At 41.2% G+C, this 21,891-nt stretch overlaps 1 protein-coding gene across 1 annotated transcript in view; it reads left to right on the top strand.

The window, feature by feature from the left end:
* Positions 1 to 1,867: 1,867 nt before the first annotated feature.
* LOC115205119 (pituitary homeobox 2) overlaps positions 1,868 to 21,891 on the top strand; it is a 56,785-nt gene continuing 36,761 nt past the window's right edge. Inside the window, exons 1-2 of the mRNA XM_029770786.1 lie at positions 1,868 to 1,884; positions 1,980 to 2,034. The gene's annotated coding sequence lies outside the window, so the exon portion shown is untranslated. The remainder of the gene's footprint in view (positions 1,885 to 1,979; positions 2,035 to 21,891) is intronic.

Raw genomic sequence — 21,891 nt, 5'->3', positions numbered from 1 at the left:
CCGAGCTACAGCAGTGTTTGTCAGAGCATGAGACATCCCAGAAATCGGTCTTCTCACGAACACATCTGCAGGGTCCAAACAGTTTGAGCACTATACGGAAAGATTGGATTCTCACAAATACGATGGTGTTCTCCGTTTTTATCTACGACCCCCACAAGCCCCACGGCACCTGTCTGAAGTCGGTACCGCCGATGTGCCAACTTCTGTCTGTAGCGCCCAAACCGTTTTGTCTATAAACTAATATGACCCCCTATGCAAAGGGGATATTCTCATGAACAAGATAGTGATCTCCGTTTTGGTCTACAACCCCCAAAAGTTCACAGGAAAGGGGTTAAATACATGTCCAAAAAACAATATATTTCCTGAGCTTTCTCGTATATATTCGCCCAACCCCCCAAAGGCTTAGAATTTTAGAGATGGATTATGTCAAATGCAATTAAACATATTTGCAATTGCACCAACATCACACTCGAGCATCCAGCACCATTAACATGTGCAAGCTACAAGGTCATTAGAAATTGTTACTAGCTGATTCAATTATAACTAAATCTAAACTAATAATGAGTCGCCAAAAAAGTATAATTACAAGGGAAGGTAACTGTGTTGGTACAGGCAAAACAGAGACTTATTGTAAAGTGTTACCATTAGGTCATACACTTTACATTCCATGGGCACTGTCACAGAGTCACTGTATTGCATTGCCTACTTACGAGCTAATACTGTTTAACAATGTCCATTAAATTGGTTATTATGATGTAACTGGTAACTGGCAATAATTAATCGGTAATTATAGGCTTTCTACTGGTAGTTGCTCGAGTAGCCTCTTCTGGCCTATATTTAATGTTGAGTCTGACCATACGTTGTAGTTGATAAAGCCCAATGTAATTTCAATTAAACATTTATTTAATTTACTAAGGAATGTTATTTGTATGAGGTCAGTTATGTTATAGCCTATCCACTATAAGAGACGTGTTTATATTTTTAAGCTAAACTGTCTATATTATAATATCACGCTATATAGCAACCCAATATGTAGGGTTGCAGGTAGCCTAGTGGTTAAGAGTGTTTGGCCAGTAACCGAAAGGTTGCTGTTTTGAATCCCTGAACTGACTTGGTGAAAAATCTGTCAAAGTATCTTCGAGCAGTTCACTTAACCTTAATTGCTCCGATAAGTCGCCCTGGATGGGAGTATCTACTAAATTACATTTATTATATACATTTTAGCGAGAAGGTGTGTGTGCTATTACAAAGGTCAACCATTTAAGGTAAAAATAAGTACAAATCTACATAAACAATGTTAGGAGAAATATGCGACTTGAATTGAACATACAGTTACACACTTGCAACCAAATGTGTATACATTTTTTCACACTTGTGGATCAAGTTCTGTTTCCTGCATGGGTGTTGATTTATATTGTCTGCTGAGTACAATTTGACACAAAATCAGGACAAGCTGTAAATTGCACAATGACTCTCAACATTGCAACATCGCATACAATAACTAAAGATTGAGAAAATATGTATAAAAAAAATTGTAAGCAAAAGCAGACTTGTGAATTCACTGAAATAAAAGATGATCATGTCACCCGTTCCCTCCTAGAGGCTTAATAATTTTGAGAAAATTACAGGCAAGGGCTGTCTTCAAGAGAGGGTTCTCTACCAGTCACTGACTAGCACCCACAGAAGAGCAGAACACGTGCATTCTGAAAGGGAGCACAGGAAAAAAGAGCAAAAGAGCAAAAGAGGGGAAAAGTTGTTCAAAACAGTCTGGCAATGAGTTAGGCAGGAAGAAGGAGATTCTTCAAATCAAATCAGATGCTGATTGGATAGCTATCAGAAGCGTAACTTGTGATAGGACACAGGCCTTGTCAGAGATTCTCTCTGGTGAGTATGAAAACCGTTAGGATGAGTAGGAAGATATAGACAGCAGCGGCAATTAATATTAAGAAAGTTCAAGTTGTAACCCCGTCCCTGTGCAGATCTTCTCTCAACTCCAGCTCTTCTAACCAGAACAACTCATTCAACTTCTCCAAGGTAAAAAAGGATTTCCTATTTCTCTGCATGCAGCAGTTCACTTTGCCATTATCTGTACCCTGGTGTATTTATTTTTACCGTAGACCAGTGGAGAGTTTTGTACAGCCTAGGCAGAGATTAAGGCAAATTCTGATAAGGACTCAGAGTTGACTCTCAGCATTAAGGGGGATTAATGTTTAGCTCTGTGTGGCAGGGGCCTTCTCAGCAACGGTGTTGACGCAGTGTTGCAGACCCTGCATTAATCCAAAATTAGTATAAAAGATCAGATGTGGCCACCTAGGCGAACCTTCTCAGAGCTTAAGCCAGTAATCAAAACTCACTTTGGGACAATGAGGCACTGGGAAGGTCAATGAGAGCCCTGTTTTGAAGGAGAGAGAGGGGGTATTGAGGAGGAAGAATTGCGCTGGGCTGGGGTAGCGGTGGTGGTGGGGGGGATGGGGGCATGACAAAGGCCTCTTGAAATAATGGAGGGGTAGGTGCCATCCATAGTGGTTTGAATCCTCCTCTGGAGGTGTTGATGAAGGTTCTGGTTACCACAGTGCTGAACAGTGGTTGGAGGTGTCCATTAAACACTGTTGTTAAATGTCATCAAGAGAGTCCTGAAGAGGGCATAACAACACCTTTTCCCCCTCAGGAGACTGAAAAGATTTGGCATGGGTCCCCAGATCCTCAAAAAGTTATACAGCTACACCATCGAGTGCATCCTGACCGGTTGCATCACTGCCTGGTATGGCAACTGCTCGGAATCTGACCGTAAGGCGCTACAGAGGGCATACTGCCCAGTACATCACTGGGGCCAAGCTTCCTGCCATCCAGGACCTATATACTAGGTGGTGTCAGAGGAAAGCCCCAAAAATTGGCAAAGACTCCAGTCAACCAAGTCATAGACTGTTCTTTCTGCTACCGCATGGCTCGCGGTACCGGAGCGCCAAGTCTAGGACCAAAATGTACCTTAACAGCTTCTACCCTCAAGCCATAAGACTGCAGAACAATTAATCAAATGGCCACCGGGACCATTTACATTGACACTGGAGATTTATGTACACTGCAGGACCGTCTTTAAATGCTAGCTTTTACAGAAAAAAAAAAATGTGTCAAGTTGGAACAAGCTGGTATAAAATGAGCAATACACGTTGCCCTGTCAAACTGCTTCAGGCTAGTGAGGCAGAGGTTCTGACACTGCTCTATTTAATTGGGACATGAAATGGAGGAAATGTAGACACTTACAGTTGAAGTCAGAAGTTTACATACACCTAGGTTAGAGTCATTAAAACTCATTTTTCAACCACTACACAAATTTCATGTTAACAAACTATAGTTTTGGCAAATCGGTTAGGACATCTACTTTGTGCATGACACAAGTAATTTTTCCAACAATTGTTTACAGACAGATTATTTATGTCATGGCTTTAGAAGCTTCTGATAGGCTAATTGACATCATTTGAGTCAATTGGAAGTGCACCTGTGGATGCTTTTCAAGGCCTACCTTCAAACTCAGTGCCTCTTTGCTTGACGTCATGGGAAAATCAAAAGAAATCAGCCATGACCTCAGAAAAAAAATTGTAGACCTCCACAAGTCTGGTTTATCCTTGGGAGCAATTTCCAAATGCCTGAAGGTACCATGTTCATCTGTACAAACAATAGTACACAAGTATAAACACCATAGGACCACGCAGCCATTATATCGCTCAGGAAGGAGACACATTCTGTCTCCTAGAGATGAACGTACTTTGGTGCGAATAGTTAATCAATCCCAGAACAACAGCAAAGGACCTAGTGAAATGCTGGAGGAAACAGGTACAAAAGTATCTATATCCACAATAAAACGAGTCCTATGTTGACATAACCTGAAAGGCCGCTCAGCAAGAAGAAGCCTCTGCTCCAAAACCGCCATGAAAAAAGACAGACTATGGTTTGCAACTGCATATGGGGACAAAGATCGTACTTTTTGGAGAAATGTCCTCTGGTCTGATGAAACAAAAATAGAACTGTTTGGCCATAATGACCATTGTTATGTTTGGAGGAAAAAGGGGGAGGCTTGCAAGCCGAAGAACACCATCCCAACCGTGAAGCGCAGGGGTGGCAGCATCATGTTGTGGGGGTGCTTTGATGCAAGAGGGACTGGTGCACTTCACAAAATAGATGGCATCATGAGGAAGCAAAATTATGTTTATATATTGAGTCAGGAAGTTGAATCTTGGTTGCAAATGGGTCTTCCAAATTGGACAATGATCCAAAGCATACTTCCAAAGTTGTGGAAAAATTTGACAAAATTCACCCAACTTATTGTGGGAAGCTTGTGGAAGGTTTTCCAAAATGTTTGACCCAAGTTAAATAATTTAAAGGCAATGCTACCAAATACTAATTGAGTGTAAACTTCTGACCCACTGGGAATGTGATGAAAGAAATACAAGCTGAAATAAATCATTCTCTCTACTATAATTCTGAAATTTCACATTCTTAAAATAAAGTGGTGATCCTAACTGACCTAAGACAGGACATTTTTACTAGGATTAAATGTCAGGAATTGTGAAAAACTTAGTTTAAATGTATTTGGCTGAGGTGTATGTAAACTTCCGACTTCAACTGTAAACCACAAGCTGTATGTGATGAACACTTGCACATTTCCCAAAAAACAACTTCTCATTTGGAAAACAATATGAGTCAGATACATTTATTCAACTGTCAGAATTGACTACAAAGTGTAAATAGGATAATTTTGGTCATAAAGTCAGTCTTGTCCAAAACAGAGTTTTGTGAGACTTGTGGTCGTGACTGCGTCACAACATAAATTAAGGTTGGTTTTATTTCAATCCTGGCAACATCCCCACAGCTGGAAGCACACAAGTAATCATCAATTCGGAGTGCAGCTGCACACGACCCAATCATAATGCCCATGGTAAATGTGGGTTGACTTTGGATATCCCAACTGGGCTAGTTAGGGAGCGTCGGTATATTACACAATGTAGCAATATGTAAAAATTCCAATAGCTCCAAATTTCATTGATTCAAAAACCTGAAACCAATTATAATTATAGAAATTCATAAACACGTTTTTAAAGAATTGAATTAGAAAACTGAAAGGTGTGCAACATGAAAATGTTGTCTCATTTATGTTGTGTAATTTATTGACGTTCCTTAACTAGCCCCAGAGATAGGCTATCCAAAGTAAAACCAATTTTGCCGCGATTGCACACCAGCCGTCTGAAGCTAATTGGCTAAATAATTTGTCTAACTCTTCCCATCTGCGAACACACACAAGAGACGCCCACATCAAACCACACCCGAAACCAATTCACATTTGAATTTAGTCATGGCCCCTAACATTTTTTATTACCCAAATCTAAAACAAGGCCAAATCAGCTGTGATGTTAACCATTAAAACTACTGTTAATAAATGCCTACTTTTATACGGGCACAGTAAATACACTTACAAATAGTTTCCGAACTACATATATGAACAAGTTCCAAAATTATTTATTTATAGAGATTTTATAGTGTGGGAGCAAATTACAGTGGCCTTGAAAAAGCTCCTCAATCAGCTCCTTTTGGCTCGTGCCAAGCGGTAGCAGCCTTTTAACTGAGCACTACATTTCCAGAGAACTTCTCCATGTCCACAGCGTTCAAAAAGTATCCGAACAACAGACCAAATACAAATGACAGAGGACGACATGCACAAAAAACAACAACACAGCCAGCCAACCATTCATGGCATTTGTACCACACCACGGCAAAACCCAATCTCTTCAAGTGCCAGCAGGGTACCAGCCTAACCTGAGGCACCCCCACCACCCTAGTGCCCCCCACTCAAGCACCCACTGCTCCAGCTAAGATTAGACAAATTAAACACTATTATTCACGTCACTCCCACAGCTGGCCCTTTAATTGGTTTTATGTTAACTATCATAATGGTTTGCTTTGAAAGCCACTGTCGTCTCCTTAATTTAAAATTTGAGAAGTACTTTTGGCCCAGTCACTGGGATTTATCTTCTCTCTCACTGCAATTGAAAAATAGTGGGGTTTTGGGAAGTATATATCTGGTTAAAAGTCAGGCAGACAGAACTGAAACCAGCTCAATACGATATTCTGTCATGTCTACCATGTAGTATTTTATCAACTATGAAACACTGTTGAGTGTAGAGAGAAGTCTTTTGATGGCCATCTTCTCTGGGCGGGATAGTACATTATGTGTGGATGGTTGTCGAACTTTCCATCTTTCCATACGTTTGGATGTGGTATTAGTTGGAGGCCTGTGGACTTAGGAAGTCCGGTGATGGATAACCTAGTTAATAAACCCATCATCACCCAGAAGTATGTACAATGTGTCTGCAGTGCTATGCCCCCCACCCAGGCTGAGTTTGGTCTAGACACGGGCACAGGAATTTACAGTTTGTCAACGTCCTGTTCTCTGCCACATATCTGAAATACATAATGATATGACATGCTTGGAGTGTCACTGTGGAATAATTAAAGACAATTATCAAAATAGACATCCAAAATCTCTTTGGGGCAGCATTCTTAGCCAGCGATATAATAGTTAATAAGTTTACCCATCAGATCATTCAATAGTGATCAAAACTTGAAATGTTTGTTTCTTAATCCTTAGACTATTTTAAACAATGAAAATATTTTTACTATATGTGGATGATGGTCCATAGCTAGAATGACATCTTGATTAGGTTACGGGAGAGTTAACCTGCCAAATCCTTATATCATAACTGACAGTATCACTTTATGGGCCATGACAATTAAATTGTGCCAACTATAAAAGCATATTCCACTTGCATCTGCTCAGAACATCATTTTCTTTGATGAGTTGCAAGTGTCAGCGTCTAGCAGTAGGGAGCGCGTAACTTTCCGTGAAGGAAAAAAAAACATCCACAGCAGGTTGGGATTCTGTGTCTATAAAATAGTGACAGAGCTACTCACGCCTCGGTGAAACATGATTTCTAACTCTGTGAGCTCCATATTTTAGATCTGAAGCATTAAAAACCCTTTAGTTTGAGTTTCAGATTTAAAGTGGGATTACGTGTCCTGTGCAAGTGTCCTTAGCTAAAAGCAAACTATTATTTTTTCCCTTCCACTTGACTCAGAATTCCACGTTAACACTCAGCTTTATTTTTGAAACACTCGGAAATTTGGAGGAGCTCGCTAAAACTTTGGGGATTTAAATTGACAAAGATGTGTTTTAATGATTATAAACACATGGAATGACGATGATTCTATGGCTGGTTAGTTATCATTGGAACATGAAAGACAAAAGACTGCAGTGTAAAGTCACGTCATAGAGTGTGTCTGTGTGTGTTTTGAGGAGCTGTGGGGTGTTGGTTTTCATCCCACAACACAGCACTGATGTATGCGTGACTCATCTTAGTAAGTGGAGTCAGCACATAAAAAAAGCGTCGCTGGAACCGCACTCTCACATTCATGTGTTTCACATTTTTACTCTTTCTCTCTGAGAGTATGAAATGTCATTTCTTACTGCAAGTCATCTCAGGGCTAATTCAATTTAGACCATAGGCTGTCCCTAATTCCTTCACAATTTTTTTTTCAATTCAACTTCATCTTCTGCACAAGTGTGAGAAAATGTGGTACATATTCAAATGTTTTCTCTTGGCAACAGTCAAGCATTTTGACACAGCAGTTGTTAAAGGATGTGTAAAGAAGACAAAATATGTTACATTTGTCTATATCGCCCCTAATTGCATTCGGTGGTATCATGCTCCATCCAGAAGACTTTTACTTTTCAGCATCAAAGTAAGCCTTGGCAGGTTTAGCGGTGCACATCTTTCTTTGGTTAGACTGGATGATGTGATGTGTCAGTGGGGCTTACCACTCGGTCCCTTTAGGCCTACACAATGCACCCATGCCTTTTCCTCAACTTTTCCCTGTCGTTTGGTGGTGGGGGGTTTGGGGGGGGGGTAGATTTCCAGTTGTAATAAAGACGGATCAAGGGCCGTAATTGCAGTCCTCTGTAAAAATTGCAATAATAATAAATGGATGAGAGCATTAATTAATGGTCAGAAATCCATTACTCACTCATATGACCTGGCCAGACTCATATGACTGGGGTCCCTCTACAGCTGAGGGTAAATAATTGCTTATTGATAATGCCTTTTCTGATAGGTATTTCTGTTGTAGTTTGGTTATATTGCAAAAATCAATGTTTAGGACAATGTCCTAGTGTCAGTAATTTCATCTTCACAGGTGTGCACTCTACAGTGAAACACCTTAAAACTAAATCACAAAATCCAAGTATTTTATATAGAAAATTAACATGTATACAAGGGAGAGTGGGCTAAGTTGAGCCAAGGGCTGCGGTCCAAGACACACCCTATCCACTCAGTCCTCAAATTAAGTGGACACTTCTGATGATGTATCAAGATGTCTGACGAGTATATACTTGAAGGGCATGGGAGGAAGGAATGATTTTTAAATGGACCACCCATGGCCGGAAATTTGTCACTTGTTCATCCTTCGATGATTGTGTTTTCAGCCACCGGTAGCTTGTGCGTATTTTATATACGCTTCAGTCAATTATGAGTGTATGTCTACTTACAGTTGGAGTCAGAAGATTATATACACTTAGGTTGGAGTCATTAAAACTTGTTTTTCAACCACTCTACAAATTTCTTGTTAACAAACTATAGTTTTGGCAAGTCGGTTAGGACATCTACTTTGTGCATGACACAAGTAATTTTTACAACAATTGTTTACAGACAGATTATTTCACTTATAATTCACTGTATCACAATTCCAGTGGCTCAGAAGTTTACATACACTAAGTTGACTGTGCCTTTAAACAGTTTAGAAATTCCAGAAAATTATGTCATGGCTTTAGAAGCTTCTGATAGGCTAATTTACACTGTTTGAGTCAATTGGAAGTGCACCTGTGGATGCTTTTCAAGCCCTACCTTCAAACTCAGTGCCTCTTTGCTTGACGTCATGGGAAAATCAAAAGAAATCAGCCAAGACCTCAGAAACAAATTGCAGACCTCCACAAGTCTGGTTCATCCTTGGGAGAAATTTCCAAACGCCTGAAGGTACCACGTTCATCTGTACAAACAATAGTACACAAGTATAAACTACATGGGACCACGAAGCCGTCATACCGCTCAGGAAGGAGACGCATTGTGTCTCCTAGAGATGAACGTACTTTGGTGCGAAAAGTGCAAATCAATCCCAGAACAACAGCAAAGGACCTTGTGCAGATGCTGGAGGAAACAGGTACAAAAGTATCTATATCCACAGTAAAACGAGTCCTATATTGACATAACCTGAAAGGCTGCTCAGCAAGGAAGAAGCCACTGCTCCAAAACCACCATACAATAGCCAGACTACGGTTTGCAACTGCACATGGGGACAAAGATCGTACTTTTTGGAGAAATGTCCTCTGGTCTGATGAAACAAAAATAGAAATGTTTAGCCATAATGACCATTGTTATGTTAGGAGGAAAAAGGGGGAGGCTTGCAAGCCGAAGAACACCATCCCAACCATGAAACACGGGGGTGGCAGCATCATGTTGTGGGGGTGCTTTGCTGCAGGAGGGACTGGTGCATTTCACAAAATAGAATGCATTATGAGTGAGGAAAATTATGTAGATATATTGAAGCAACATCTCAAGACATCAGTCAGGAAGATAAATCTTGGTCGCAAATGGGTCTTCCAAATTGGACAATCACCCCAAGCATACTTCCAAAGTTGTGGCGAAATGGCTTAAGGACAACAAAGTCAAGGTATTGGAGTGGCCAACACAAGCCCTGACGTCAATCCCATAGAAAATTTGTGGGCAGAACTGAAAAGCTATTGCGAGCAAGGAGGCCTACAAACCTGATTCAGTTACACCAGCTCTGTCAGGAGGAATGGGCCAAAATTCACCCAACTTATTATGGGAAGCTTGTGTAAGCCTCCCAAAACGTTTGACCCAAGTTAATCAATTTAAAGGCAATGCTATCAAATAGTAATTGAGTGTATGTAAACTTCTGATCCACTGGGAATGTGATGAAAGAAATACAAGCTGAAATAAATCATTTTTTTTACTATTATTCTGACATTTTACATACTTAAAATAAAGTGGTGATCCTAACTGACCTAAGACAGGGAATTTTTACTAGGATTAAATGTCAGGAATTGTGAAAAACTGAGTTTAAATGTATTTGGCTAAGGTGTATGTAAACTTCCGACTTCAACTCTATATGAAATATATAATTATTAATATATGTCTACTGTATTATAGCTAGCAAATTAATTAGCTAACTAACGTTAGCCTGCCTAGCTGGAACTTCTGAAGAAGGAAAATGTTTTATTTCTACAATTTCCAAGAGATAACCAAACAATAACATATTTACTTCTTATGTCGTAGGAAAATTTCGAACTTATTTGCATTCATTTTTACTTACACTTGCATGTTGACTTCTCCATTGATGTTGTTTTTAAGTTTTCGCTAACTTTTCTTAGCGGATGTACAATCGTCACAAATTGAATTATGGGGAGTTTCAGGCCCCGGAGTGAGCATAATTGTATACTCGCAAAGCCATCTAAAAACGAGGGCTGAGGGGCTTAAGTTGCAAACTTCGCTTGCTTGGCTAATCATTTGGACCACCCTCCAAGATGGCGACGGGGATTCCCCAAGGGCATAAGGCGAGGGTAAGTGGACAAGGGTGTGTCTTTTAAGAGTTTGGACCGTAGCCAAGGGGTTAGTTGAGCCACACATTGTTTCTAGCGAAATCGTACACAAAATAAATCATGTGACCAAATATTTAGGAAGAGGTAATAATTTCATGGTGTCTGAAGGAAGAAACCACATGGGAAAAGTGCTAAGCAAGTTAGGTCCATAAAACTATTTTCACAAAGTCAAATGAATATATTGTTATATAGGCTACATAATGCTTGTAAATAAACATTTAGCATACACTCTTATCCAGATCAACTTACAGTAGTGAGTGGCTACAAAAAAAAAAATCATACTGGTCCCCCATGGGAATTGATCCCACAACCTTGACATTGCAAGTGCCATGCTTTACCAACCTAGCCACACCGGACCAACCAAAGTAGATCATATTAAGATTGCTTTATACATCAGTTGGGGTCTCTATAAGCTACAATATTAGGTCCTATACTTAGTATGAAAGTGCCTTGGTGTAAGTTGAGCCAATGGCCACCAAATCCCATACAAATGATGACATTTTGTCAGTTTTATGTATAATATGCATACTATTTCTCACAAAAAGATGGTCATGGCATTAGTAGACATTCCAGTAGTACCTGGTAAAATAATAAACACACAACACAGGATATTTAAGGAAATATATATACATTTATGAATAACTAGCTAACTAAGATTTACTAATGGGTGAGTAATGATTAATAAATGGTGAGCAAACTGTTTGTAAATAAATTATTTATTACAGACCCCTAAATAAAGCCTTACCTATACCACACCCCCATTCCATGAATTTGACCTACCAGCACCATCACCCATTGTTACAGAACACCATCACCCACTTACCCCAAGGCAGCTCAACTTACCCTGTCCCTATGCTCAATTTACCCCATACCCGGGGTAAGTTGTGCCAAGAGACCACTTTTTTGTGACAAGCTATGTTTTCAAAACTTTTATGTTTACATGAATTATGAATATTTCCAGGGATACACAACATCCTGAAATATATGTTGATATCTTTGTCAGAAAGAATACTATATTTCCCTTGACATAGTGATGCTAAAGGTAAAAAATGTATCAAGATACCCCACGCTCCCCTACTGTATATGTTCAAATTTGTTCATGGTGCTGTAGGCCTACTTTTTAAAACAGTTTAAATGATAATGTCCAAGACTCATTCAGTAGATGACCACTCAACAAAAAATCTGTGCTCAAATTGAAGAATAAGAAGTAGCACTCTGCTTTGGAAGGCCTGTCTGCCCGTCGTCCTCCAGAATAGCAGGAGTTTTGTGTCTGTGCTTCTATATTTAAGTGTTGAGGTCATGAATGATCCTCTGTGGGATTACAGTGGCACCCATCATGCTAGTCAACAGTATCAAACAACTTGTATTCTCTGTTGCCGTGAGAGACACTCGCCCACACTGACTGACTGCACGCTGCACTCGCCACCACTGACAGCTAGCGAAAGGTAACCCACCTCCGCTTGTTTCCGATAACTAATCTGATCTAATCTGGTGATTGGAGGTTTCAGAGATACTGTAAAGTAACATGGGACTGAAATGCTACTAATTTTAAGACAAGGGCCGGGGTTAGCAAATAGGGTCAATGTTAAAACAGACGTAGGTTCCAATACCTTATCACTAACTCTGCCATCTGGTGTCATATTTGTAATGAGTGAAAATAGTGGCATTAGTGGGACAGGGTTTAGTACCATCATCAAAAAAGGTGCAAGGAAAACTTGAATTTATCAAGTTATGTCAATTGAACTAACGCTTTCCAATATATGACTGACATGTAAATGTGTACGTCTAGTCTGCTAGTCCCGTGACATAACAACCACTGATAATACCATTTACCGAGATGTGAAGAATAACAATAAGGTGGCTAGTAGCATTGTAGCAAGGTTAAGCATGGAGCTTTGTCTGCCCCAGCAGTTTGAAGGGCTAGGGGGGAGTTGCTCTTTAACAGTCCGACACTAAATGTCCCTGCGCTGCATTTTTATCCATTAACACGTCATCCATGTATGCTCTCAATTTGGGAAGTGTAATGGGAGGCAGATGAGTGTCTGCCATGGCTCCCCTTGCAGTGAAGAGACCCCGGGTAGGAGGAGAAATTTGTCCAAGTAAAATCACCCCGACAGGGGGGAAGCTCTTAGGTCAGAAACCCCAAAGTTGAGGCAAGCAGAGCCTGATGGGTTTGTGATGAAAACAGTGTGATATATCATTGCCCCAGTGCCCCTGTACATTAGGGAACCAGACACGCTGGGAGCTCCCTGCTAGCTTTCACTTGATCGCGGTTAAGCTGAGCCACGTGGGGTGCGCATGGCATCATTTGTTATATAGAGGGAAGAATGTTGTGAAATGATCTGTCTTTCAAAATGGTGGGTTTTTCATGTACGTACATCGGCCTATATACAGCAACTGAGCACAATGTCAAGGAGAGACATTTCTAAAGTCTAAGAGCTTTCTGTACGGTGTACTTGTTGCTAATGCTACATCTGAGATAACAACTCTATGCTGACAGAAATTGTCTTTCATAGATCATTACCACATTGCTGTCCTCCAATATTACTGTGTGTGTATACTTTGGCCATGAGTACAGTCTATTGTGAATTTGGTAATTATTCTGTGGTTGAAGAAATGTTCACAAATTGTATCTTATAGCTTCTCAATCTGACCTCCCACTGGCCCTAGAAGTAGTCAATGAAGCTAGCTAGTTCCCAGTACTCAGGAAGTCTGGGATGTATTACCATGGGAGCTACTGAGTCTCCCTGAGAAGAATGCCATCGGTTTAAAACAAATGTTATTGTTTTTCACAGGAAACCTATGTGATTACTGTTTTCTCTCACACACACACTCATGCTGAGCACTGCGCTGTATTTGTGCATGTGGTTCTCATTCGGTCCCCTGGTGAGGGGGAACCAGCACTTTAGAGTTTTCATCTTTATTAAGTCACACCTAGGACAGGTTCAACAAAACACAACACTGTTTGCATAAAGTATTTGACAATCTCGAGAAGGCAATCTGTCTGTTCACTTCAAACAATAGATTGGGTTTCCTTAACATGGCAGTGGTTCAAAAGGGGGAAAAGACAGGAGGAATACGTTGAGTGGTCCTTGGGTGCCGTCAGTGTCTGTGTAATCGCGAATTGACAGCAAAAGTGAGGACTCTTGTATTGTGTGGTGAAAATATCGAGTTATTTTTGTCTCTTTATGATTCAGAGCTGTGCTCTGTATTGTAAAGGTGGGCTGTTGAGAATGCACTTCTCTCTCTCTCTCTGTGTGTGTGTGTTTGTGTGTGCATGCGTGCGTGTGTGTGTGCGTGCCTGTCTGTGTATGTGTGCTTGTGTATGCGTGTGCCTGTGAGTGCGTGTGTGTCAGTGTGTTTGATCGTACAAATGATTTACAAAAAATGTATGAGGCCTACTGAATGAATTACAGCCACATCTCTTTATCTCTCTCTTTCCCTCTCTCATCCCCTCTCTAGGGATTAATGAAACACATACACAGAGAAAGAGGAGAAAAACAGAGTAAAAAACAAGACTAAAGGCATCTTGTAGGAAAGCTGAGAAACCGAGGTCCCAGTCACCCTGCATGCCAAAGCTTAGAAGTCAGACTGTTTGTTTTGCCTCATGTGTCGAAACAGTCTCCTCTGTTCTCCTAGTGAGGCTGCTTTCCTCAGCAGCTTTCCACCATACACTGTGTGTGTGTGTGTGTGTGTGTGTGTGTGTGTGTGTGTGTGTGTGTGTGTGTGTGTGTGTGTGTGTGTGTGTGTGTGTGTGTGTGTGTGTGTGTGTGTTCGTGCGTGCGTTTTCTACCACCCGTCTCCCACCGAGCAACCTCAATCTCAAGACACCACAACCAATCAACCTCTTCCATCTAACAATATGCAAATGTTGTGAAAGAGCCAATTAGAGAATTGATCTGGTTTGAACGAGCTCATAATATTTTAATTCAAAAAACATGTTTTTCAGAGGCCTCCCTCCCAGTAATGCTTCTCATGTGAAGCTGTGGCTTTCTCAAGAGGGAATTTGAACGTGCTTGGTGGCAAATATTTTCTTATGTTTTCCTCAGGCTGGCACATGATTTCAAAGGGAAGCATGTCACATAATGGGACCTCATATCTCCTTCCAACTGAAAACACATTGAGGCTCTTGGCTTTAAAATGTCAATCCAACCAACAGGCATACTTTGTGCCAGATGGAAAAATATTGAGATTAGTATGAGAAGAAGTGATGATAATGTGTACTAAACAATTAGGTAGAGGTGGAAGCCTTAATCGGTTGGAAGGATTTACTATATAAGGATTTAAGTGTGTGTGGTGTGGTGTGTGTGTGTGTGTGTGTGTGTGTGTGTGTGTGTGTGTGTGTGTGTGTGTGTGTGTGTGTGTGTGTGTGTGTGTGTGTGTGTGTGTGTGTGTGTGTGTGGGTATGAGCATGTGTGTTTTCGCTTGGCCACCTGTATCGTTTAGAGAACGCCATAAAGCACACGACTGTGCCCTATTCTGTGTCCTATTCTGTAACTTGTATTTCCACTTCCACTGTGTTAAGCCAAAGCACATGGTTAACAAGTCCTCCTGTTTTAATTGCTCCCACCACAAGGCTCAGACACACTACTTGAGCGATGACAACCAATGTCATTGGCAGAACCCCCAACCTTAAACTAGGATGCGCCTGTACTGGTGAAAAAGCATTTTTTTTCCAAAATGACGCCCTTGTCTCATTTTAATATTCAGTTCAATATTCAAAGTGTGCCGCTCTGCCACATTTTGATTGAATTTTGAAAATTAACACATCTTCTGACATTTCATTCATGTTTCATCACATTGCTACAATCAGGAGTAATATGTCCTCTACCGCCCTTTGAAGCGGATGCTGTCGATTTTAACAGCTTTTAAATTAAATTAGGATTCTTATGAAGTCACATTTTCACTAGATGACATTTACCGGAGTCCTAAAAAGGCTAGTTGACAAGGTTTTCATTAAATACCAGGCAAGTCGTTTGCTGCTTGAAAGGGGGAGAAGTACTACTAAAATCATTGGAGTTTATTTCTGAAATTAAAATCATTGGAGTCTCTCTTATTGCTTTCCCTGCATGGCCTTTACCCAACGAACAAGACATTGCAATCCACATGGAAGTAGCCATCACCTCAATCTAAATGCCCAAGTCATCGCAATACGTTAAATTCAATGCGTTTTGCACTTAAAAAATGTTACCTAACATTTGTGTGTCATTAGCTAAAGGACACATACTGTACATCATCATGAGAACTAAAATCAAACATGACACAATGATATTTAGTCAGTGATTACATTATTATGTGATCTGGTAAGGACACTTTGAGATCAAATATTCCATTAGTATGTCCTAAACCTTGCTTTTATTGCCTTAATGTCATAATTTCAGGTGTTTGTGAATGCAATTGTAAAGTGTAGAATTTGTATGTGAAGTGTACACTGAGTGTACAAAACATTAGGAACACCTTCCTAATATTGAGTTGCACCCACTTTTGCCCTCAGAACAGCCTCAATTCATCGGGGCATGGAATCTATAAGGTGTTGAAAATGTTCCACAGGGATGCTGGCCCATGTTGACTCCAATGCTTCCCACAGATGTGTCAAATTGGCTGGATGTCCTTTGGGTGGTGGACCATTCTTGATACACACAGGAAACTGATGAGCGTGTAAAATCCAGCAGCGCTGCAGTTCATGATGCTCATGGCACCTACTACTATACCCCATTCAAAGGCACTTAAATGTTTTGTCTTGCCAATTCACACTCTGAATGGCACACATACGTAATCCATGTCTCAATTGTCTTAAAGCTTAAAAATCCTTCTTTAACTGGTATCCTCGCCTTCATCTACACTGATCGAGGTGTATTTAACAACTGACATCAATAAGGCATCATACCTTTCACCTGTAATCATCTGGTCAGTCACTCAACGTATGTATGTGTATGTATGTAAATTGTATAAATCAGAGATTAGATCTGACCTATTAAAATGCCAGTGGAAGGTGGACATGCAGTAGGACAGGAGGACCATGGTGTCATCTCAGACAGCCCTGATAGTACAGTTCTGTGAGGAATGGTCCTGGTGAGCCTAGGGAAGACAGAGCTGGAAGCAGAGATGGGGCCTTATCTGGGCTTTAATTTCTCTCCCGAGGTGAGCTGTGAGAAGATCAGTGACACTAAACCCGGGAATTACCCTAGATATTGCCCCCCTGTGCTCTGCAAATGAAATCCGGCTGCCGGGTAGGAAGAACATCATGGTTAACACTCCGAAAATCAGTTTTTGTACTAGACCACAGCTGGCGCGATAGGGAGGGAGACGAAGGGAGGGAGGGAAAAAGAGAGAAGAGAAGGAGGGGAGGTGGGGACCAAAAGGGCAGCGAGAATGGGAGAGAGTGAGAGCCTGTTGACGGACAGATGGGTCGGCCTCTTGCAGGTCCACACTCTAGAGGAGTTCTTGCAGGAATTGCTTGCGTTTTGAGTGTACCCTTCCTCTTGCGGAGTGAGTTTGTATTGAAAAAAGGCAGTGGTGAAACCAGAACCACAGCCCACCTGTCTAGGCGAGAGGCCGTGGCGTGTGTGTGTGCCTGTTACGAAACTCTCTATTCCTAACATGTTTGTATGCGTGTGTATATGTGTGCACAAGTGTGTATGTTGGCAGACGTATGTGTGTGTGTGTGTGTGTGTGTGTGTGTGTGTGTGTGTGTGTGTGTGTGTGTGTGTGTGTGTGTGTGTGTGTGTGTGTGTGTGTGTGTGTGTGTGTGTGTGTGTGTGTGTGTGTGTGTGTGTGTGTGTGTGTGTGTTGGGGCACTGTGCTCATAACCTTCAGAATCCTGAACCCCACCAGCTGTCTGTCCCCTGTGCTGCCCTGTGCGTGTCTAACCAGCCCTCTCCTACATGCTACACACAGACACACACACACAGTTTCACTTACAGACAATACACATACACACACTATCTCTACACACATACACACACACCCTGGGGACCTTTATTAATAGGTCCTGATCAAGAGTGAAACAAGCTGTACACTCTTTAGAAGCCCATCACTCCTCTTCTCCAGAAATAGAGGATGCACATCCAGTTAGCCAACAGAGAGGATTTAAAGCTTCTAAATAAAAAGACGGATGTTTAGCCATTGCCAAATCTTCTTCTACTCTGTTCCATGATGGAAAAGGTGTAAATCTCCAGTCAAGTCCAGAATAGCAGATAGTTAGTAAGGAGAGCTAAAGATTGACGGGACGGTAACAGATTCCACTTGAGATGGAGCTTAACTTTGATCTAACTATATGTTGGCCCCTTGAGCAGCGAGAATAATTATCACTTCTGTATGGTAATTTAGTTAACATATAGGGTTGTGTATGATGAACATGTAACATTTGTCCGTAGTTCAATGGGACAGAAAATGAGGTGCTGTGGAAACGTTTTGAAATGTAATGGGAAATCTATGGTGACCCATTTTGAGAAAGGATTCCTCAATTATGAGCCTCAAATGGAATGAATATAAAATATACATACTAAAAGTCAACTTGCTCTCAAAAATGCTTGTGCACATTATTTTAAGTTAAAAAAATGAATCTTCATGCTTTGGTTTTTGTGCATTCCATATACCAGAAAAAACTTCTATGATGAAAAGGTAGGACCCATTTGAAATATAAACACCTAGCTACAATATAAATGTTGTCTTTATTATGTAATTTGTATTGCCATAATTTTAATATTATGTTGTCTTGTAAATACACCAGACTTAAAGTCAAGTAGTAAGCAACCTAAGGGTGGTTTGGAGATGCTTCGTTCCCTGGTCAGTTGGACTTTCCCCAACTTGGGAGTGGAAATTCACAAGTGATATTTTCCAAGTGGTTTGGATGGGGCTTTACCTGGCTTTGGCTGTTCACTTAAGCGTTCAGTACCTTCTGCCTTTTGGCTGCCTGCACATGTCTTGAGGCCATGGCGTAAAGTATCAACCCTTTAGCTGACAAATACTGCAGCTACCACTTACTAGGCTTCTACATTTTACTCTACCCTTGCTTGAGCAGTCCTATGGTTTGCATTAATAAGGGAACTTGAGTACGATTCAACACAGTTGTCGGAACTTGAGAAAACCTCAGTTAAATGACTAAGTACCGTCTACAGCAATTGTTTTTAAGGGAGAGATTCCATTCATTCCAAGAATACTGGCTAATATCGTTTTACTGCATGTTAGTAATGATGACATGATCATTTTTGGGCTTTCATCAACTTCTCTGTCGGTGATGTCTGGTTTCTATCACTTTCACTGTCATGAATCATTACTTTGACCTGACTTCTACTTGCTGAACCCTATTTTAAATCAAGTCTAATTTAGGCACAGTAGACTTTGAAGACTGGCTCAGGGCTTAGTGTAGAAAATACCTTCTTTTGGCAGAGCCATTTCCAGGCCGTCCTCGTACGGAATATGATTCCTGGGTGCATAACTGCAGGCACCAGATTACGATGCCCAGGTGTCATTATTATTTCCATTGCAAGTTTCCTACCGTCCACTAGGGGCAATGCGAGTGCCTATTAATATCTCGTAGGCTCAGTGCTTGCTAGGGCATTGTGAATGGGGTAAGAGGAAAGCCTTCAACAGCAAGCTACAGCTATGAGGACCACAGGTTCAATCCCAGTGTTATGCACCCCTTTAAACGTTTTATTTGTACTCTTTACCCTATCTTAAACCTTAACCCTTAACCACCCAGAATGAATGTCCAAAGTTGAGTTTCTGTTGAACTTTTGCGCAGTTCGACTGACAGCTAACATATATAGTACAGTGCAGAATGAATGCGTTCCCACAGTGCATATCTCTGTTGCTGCAGTTATGCACGGGGACTGCCTTTTCTTTGGTGATTGAGTTGGCCTTTTCACATATTTATCCAATTACCGATTACTATTAGACTACTGGGTTTGTACGGTATAGGTCGAACAGTGGTGGATGAGACAGGAACGGAGAACCAACGATTGCCTGCTCTGTTCCAAACAAAGTGACGGGGCTGCTGTTGGACTTAACCACACTGGATACATAATCTATATCTATTACACAGAGTGATGAAGGGCTGAGGAACTTATGCTCAGTCTACGTACAGCATACCCATGATAACTACAATATCGCTAGTCTAATTTCACTTGTTCTTTACAGATCACTTTAAACAAACCAACATATCACGTCTCACACTTCATTCAAAACAATAGCTTTTCTCGGTTCTCTAGTAATGGTCTAACCACATCACGTAACTATGACCAGAACCATAAACTTAACAATCCAGGTGTACAGTTCCCCCTAGTCCGCCTCTGTCCACCTCCTTCTTTACAGCTGGCATTTCTGACGTCTCGTGTTGCGTTTCCCAAATGTTACAGACGGAGAGGGCAGACATCGTAAAAAATAAAAAGCACTTGCCCACCTGTCGTTCCGGTGTAGCGTTAGGACAGCCATTTCGAACCCACCTGTGATTCTTTGGTCTGGAAGGTGTGGGAGGAGTGGGTTATATGGAAACCCCGTCAAGCACATTATGGGCATTATGGATGGAGTACCCCACCACCCCCCTTCCCTCTTCCCTGCCTAAACAGGTGGGTTTCTCCACTGTAGCCTGCATAGATATTGGGTTTCCCCCTTTGATACCGTGTTGCAGAGTTAATTAATTTCCTCGACCGCCACGCACCCCTTTTGACTGACAAACAAAATGGGGAATGTCAGTATGAGCACACCTCTTGCGAGCGTGTGTCGATTTTACAAGCGGCTATCAACATGTCTGACAACACATGTAATTTAACCCTTGTTGGGAAACCATAGTAAAAACAAGAGACCATGTGACCATGTCAAAAACAATACATTGTGATCACAGTTTAAGTGTAAGTTCCTGTGTACCATAAACAACACAGATATTTGTGTACATCACACTTCTAAAATAAGCTTTTGACAAACTTCGACATTGATCGAGAGACAGAGCGAGAGAGAAAGAGAGGGAGAGAGAGCGCTTCAACATGCTGCCTTGTATCCGCATCACGTTAAGGGATTCTCCGTCACTCAAAGGTAAAACAACAGCCGAGGAAATTGGGAAATACTGACAAATTGTACTGTGTAGCCACATTAATAGATCTCAAGAGCTTAAACAACAATGTGCAAGTTGTTCTCGACCACTTCCAAAGTCAAGAAACTGAACACTGCATACATGTGATCCCCCTCCTGTGCTAGTCTAAGTTGTTCTCTGGTCTGTTTTCTTAACATTGATTGGTTATTGTTGCCCTCAAGAGACACCCGATACCCTGACCGCTGACCCCCTGCGATTCCAGTTGTGTGGTGAGTCATCTTCACGTCTGGTCGTTGACACAGTGGCGCGAGGCGAACTTGGACTGCACTTGACTCCCCGAGTTCTTCCCTCTATGTTCTAGCCTGGCCGTCCTATATCCAGCGACGTGTCTGACATAGTTCCCAACTAACAGAACAATGCCGGGGATTACGACAGGGAGCTAAATTTAAAGTCTGAAAGCATCCCTATGAAAATACTACGGTCAGTTCAACCAACCAAAACAATCAGGAACGTGCATGATGTGATCCATCTCACCCCATGCATGTTGCTTGTTTTCTTAACAACGGTAATGCCCCCTCTGCAAAGAAGCTATGCCTGAAAGAAATGTATGATGTGTATGTTGGAACAGGGCTGAAATCAGAGACGTTCATCAATTTGTAGCAGAGATAATTCTGGAAAATATTCAAACAAAGGCCTCCTTTATTTATTGTGAAACATATATGGATTGACCTACTAAAAAAGCCATCACTTTATTTCTCTCAGGGATCTGGTATGTTTTAATGGCCCTGGGACCATCTCATGACAGGTACAGATAAGGAAATTAAACCTTGCCTGATCAACAAGCAAATAGGAGCCACTTGTTCAAGACTGTCTCAGGTATATCAATGGCACATATTTTTTTGTGAGCTATAGCGACAATTCAAATGGTCCCCATGAGGTAAATGTGTCACTGTTGGCATTTTAGTTTTTTCAGGAGGGAGGGAGGGAGGGAGGCTGGCATCTGTTGTGACGAATTACACTTTTGTCTTGTGTGCACTGGGATATTGTGTCATAGGATCAACTGTATAGAGAGAAAAGCTGTGTAGTGCACTCCATCCTGGTAGTTTGGTCCAATGCTCTTGGTGATTTAACGAGTGAAAAG

The sequence above is a fragment of the Salmo trutta genome, chromosome 13, assembly GCF_901001165.1.
Source record: "Salmo trutta chromosome 13, fSalTru1.1, whole genome shotgun sequence".
In the NCBI taxonomy this organism is placed as follows: Eukaryota; Metazoa; Chordata; class Actinopteri; order Salmoniformes; family Salmonidae; genus Salmo; species Salmo trutta.
This window is presented reverse-complemented; position numbering and strand designations above follow the sequence as displayed.